General features: G+C 38.0%; 1 pseudogene; it reads right to left on the bottom strand.

Moving 5' to 3' along the window:
- The window catches only part of LOC110334260, a 163,630-nt pseudogene that overhangs the window by 6,372 nt on the left and 152,727 nt on the right, over nt 1-4,531 (bottom strand).

Raw genomic sequence — 4,531 nt, 5'->3', positions numbered from 1 at the left:
CTCATGGTACCTTCTCTAAAATTGACCATATAAACAGTCATAAAACAGGGGTCAACAGACACAAAAATATTGAAATTATCCTATGCATCCTATCAGATCACCAGGGACTAAGGCTGATCTTCAATAACAGCATAAAAATTAGAAAGCCAATATTTACGTGGAAACTGAACAACACTGTACTCAATGAATGATACCTTGGTCAAGGATGAAATAAAGAAAGAAATTAAAGACTTTTTAGAGTTTAATGAAAATGAAGCCACAACATACCCAAACTTATGGGACACATTGAAAGCAGTCCTAAGAGGAAAACTCATAGCCCTGAGTGCCTCCAAAAAGAAACTAGAGAGAGCATACACGAGCAGTCTGACAGCACACCTAAAAGCTCTAGAACAAAAGGAAGCAAACTCACCCAAGAGGAGTAGACTGCAGGAAATAATCAAATTCAGGGGTGAAATCAACCAAGTGGAAACAACGGGAACTATTCAAAGAATCAACCAAACCAGGAGCTGGTTCTTTGAAAAAATCAACAAGATAGATAAACCCTAAGGCAGACTAACCAATGGGCACAGAGACAGTATCCAAATTAACAAAATCAGGAATGAAAAAGGAGAGATAACAACAGAAATAGACAAAGTACAAAAAAATCATCAGATTCTACTACAAAAATCTATACTCAACAAAATTGGAAAATCTGGATGAAAGGGAAATTTTTCTAAACAGATATCAGGTACCAAATTTAAATCATGATCAGATAAACAATCTAAATAGTCCCATAACCCCTAAAGAAATGCAAACAGTCATTAGAAGTCTCCCAACCAAAAAAACCATCACCACCACCAACAACAGTAACAAAAACAACAACAACAGCAACAACAACAACAAAAACAAAACAAAAAAAAAACAACAACAAAAAGCCCAGTACCAGATGGGTTTAGTGCAGAATTCTATCAGAACTTCAAAGAATACATAATACCAATGCTCTTCAAAATATTCCACAAAATAGAAACAGAAGGAAAAGTACCAAATTTGTTCCATGAAGCCATAGTTACATGTATACTTAAACCACACAAAGATTCAACAAAGAAAGAGAACTTCAGACCAGTTTAACTTATGAATATCAAAGCAAAAATACTCAATAAAATTCTTGTGAACTGAATCTAAGAACACATCAAAATGATCATCCATCATAATCAAGTAGGCTTCATCAAAGGGATTCAGGGATGGTTAAATATATGGAAATCCATCGAGGTAATCCATTATATAAACATACTCAAATGAAAAAAAGGACATGATCATCTCACTAGATGCTGAGAAAGCATTTGACAAAATTCAGCACCCCTTCGTGATAAAAGTCTTGGAAAGATCAGGAATTCAATGTCCATACCTAAACATAGTAAAAGAAATACAGAGCAAACCTGTACCCAACATCAAACTAAATGGAGAGAAACTTGAATCAATCCCACTAAAATCAGGGACTAGATAAGGCTGCCCACCCTCTCCCTACCTATTTGATAAGTACTCAAAATCCTAGCCAGAGCAATTAGACAACAAAGGAGTTCAAATAAATACAAATTTGAAACATAAAAGTCAAAATATCCCAATTTGTAGATGATATAGTATACTTGGTTGACCGCCCCCCCACCCCCCCACCCCCACCCCAAAAAAAACTCCACCAGGGAACTCCTAGAGCTGATAAACAACTTCAGCAAACTGGCTGGAGATAACATTAACTGAAACAAATCAGGAGCCTTCCTCTTCTAGGATAAACAGACTGAGAAAGAAATTAGGGAAAGAACACCCTTCACAATAGTCACAAATAATATTAAATACCTTTGTATGATTCTAACTAAACAAGTGAATAATGTGAATGACAAGAACTTCAAGTCTCTGAAGAAATAAATCGAAGAAGATCTCAGAAGATGGAAAGATCTCCATGCTCACGAATTGGCTGGATTAATATAGTAAAAATGGCCATCTTGCCAAAAGCAATCTATAGAATCAATGCAATCCCCATCAACATGTCAACTCTATTCTTCATAGAGTTAGAAAGAGAAATTTGCAAATCCTTTTGGAATAACAAAAAAAAAAAAACAAGAGAGCGAAAAATATGAACAATAAATGAACTTCTGTGGGAATCACCATTCCTGACCTCAAGTTGTATTGCAGAGCAATAGTGATAAAAGGTGCATTGTATTGGTACAGGCAGGTAGATCAATGGAACAGAGATAAAGACCTAAAAATGAACCCACTCACCCATGGTCACTTGATATGTGACAAAGTAAGTAAAACCACCAAGTGGGAAAAAAGACAGCATTTTCAACAAATTGTGCTGGTTCAAATGTAGGTCAGCACATAGAAGAATGCAATTTAACCCATTTTTGTCTCCTTGTACAAAGCTCAAGTCTAAGTGTATCAAGGACAGACACAAAAAACCCCACACTGAACATAATAGAAAAGAATGTGGGAAAGATCATTGAACACCTGAGCTCAGGGAAAAATTTCCTGAACAAATCACCAATGGCTTATGCTGTAAGATCAAGAATCAAAAAATGGGACCTCATAAAATTGCAAAGCTTTTGTAAGCCAAAGGACACTGTCAATCCAAATGTAAATCTAAATGCATCCAACAGATTGGGAAAAGATCCTTAGCAATCCTGTGTTCAATAGAGGGCTAATGTCCACTATATACAAAGAACCCAAGAACTTAGACTCCAGAGAACCAAATAACCATATTAAAAAATGGGGTATAGATCTAAACAAAGAATTCTCAGCTGAGGAATCTCAAATGGCTGAAAAGCAACTAAAGAAATGTTCAACATCCTTATTCATCAGGGAAATGCAAATTAAAACAACTCTGAGATTCCACCTCACACCAACTAGAAGGGCTAAGATCAAAAACTCAGGCGACAGCAGATGTTGGTGAGGATGTGGAGAAAGAGGAACACTCCTCCATTCCTGGTAGGATTCCAGTCTCCTACAAACACTCTGGAAATCAGTTTGGTGGTCCCTCAGAAAATTGGAAATAGTACTACCTGAGGACCCAGCTGTACCACTCCTGGGCATATACCCAGAAGATGTTGCAACAGGTAATAAGGACACATGCTCTGCTATGTTCATAGCTGCCCTATTTATAATAGCCAGAAGCTGGAAAGAACCCAGATGTCCCTCAGCAGAGGAATGGATATAGAAAAGGTGGTACATTTACACAGTGAAGTACTAATCAGATGTTAAAACAATGAATTCATGAAATTCTTGGGCAAATGGATGTATCTAGAGGATATCATCCTGAGTGAGGTAACCCAATCACAAAAGAAGTCACTTGATATGCACTCACTGATAAGTGGCTATTAGCCCAAAAACCTAGAATATTCAAGATTCCGTTTCCAAAACACAAGAAAATCAAGAAGGAAGAGCAAAGTGTGGATACTTCATTCCTCCCTAGAGTAAGGAATAAAATATCCATGGAGGGAGTTGCAGAGACAAGGTTTGGAGCTAAGATGAAAGGATGGACCACCCAGGGGTCCATCCCATAATGAGCCACCAAATACAGACAGTATTGCACATGCCAGCAAGGTTTTGCTGAAAGGACCCCGATATAGCTGTCTGTCTCCTGTGAGGCTTTGCGAATGCCTGGCAAATACAAAAGTGGATGCTCACAGTCATCTATAGGATAGAACAGAGGGCCCCCAATGGAGGAGCTAGAGAAAGTACCCAAGAATCTGAAGGAGTCTCAACCCTATAGGTGGAACAAAAACATGAACTAATCAGTACCCCCAGAGCTCGTGTCTCTAGCTGCACATGTAGCAGAAGATGGCCATCATTGGGAAGAGAGTCCCCTTGGTCTACAAACTATATACCCCAGTACAGGGAACCGCCAGGGCCAAAAAGTGGGAGTGAGTGGGTAGAGGAGCAGGGCAGGAGGAGGGTATAGGGGACTTTTGGGATAACATTTGAAATGTTAATGAAGAAAATATCTAATAAAATACTAAAAAAAAGAAAGAAAAAAGAAATACTTCTTTTTTTCTATTAAAAAAAAGAAAACAACAAAAAAAAAGACAACAAATGCTGTTGAACTAGGGAACTGTTATGCACTGTTGAAGGGACAGCAAGTTGGTGATGTCATTATGGAAATCAGTGAGGCAATTCCCAAGAACACTCGCAAAAGACTCGCTGTAGGAACTAAACTTATTGCATTCAGGGTTTACCCCACAAGGGATCCCATTTCCTGATACAGACATACACAGTGCCATGTTCATAGCAACTCTACTCACAATATCTAGGTGTTGTAAGGAGCCTCATATCCAATAATTTTGAAAGCTGACTGACAGAGGGAATCTAAACATAGATAAATGTCAAATATTCTCTCTGATATGTGGACCTTAAGAACAAATGTTATGATTTTCATGTTTAATTTGCAATATACCTATAGTAGACAAGAAACTAGAAAATAACTGTCGGTGGGGAAGGGAAAAATGGATCCTAAGAAAGGAGAACGGTAGACAGGCGTGGTGGCACACGCCTTTAATCCCAG

The sequence above is a fragment of the Mus pahari genome, chromosome 16 (genome assembly GCF_900095145.1).
Source record: "Mus pahari chromosome 16, PAHARI_EIJ_v1.1, whole genome shotgun sequence".
Classification (NCBI taxonomy): Eukaryota; Metazoa; Chordata; class Mammalia; order Rodentia; family Muridae; genus Mus; species Mus pahari.
Note: the sequence above shows the minus strand (reverse complement) of the source record. Positions and strands in the feature narration are given on the sequence as shown.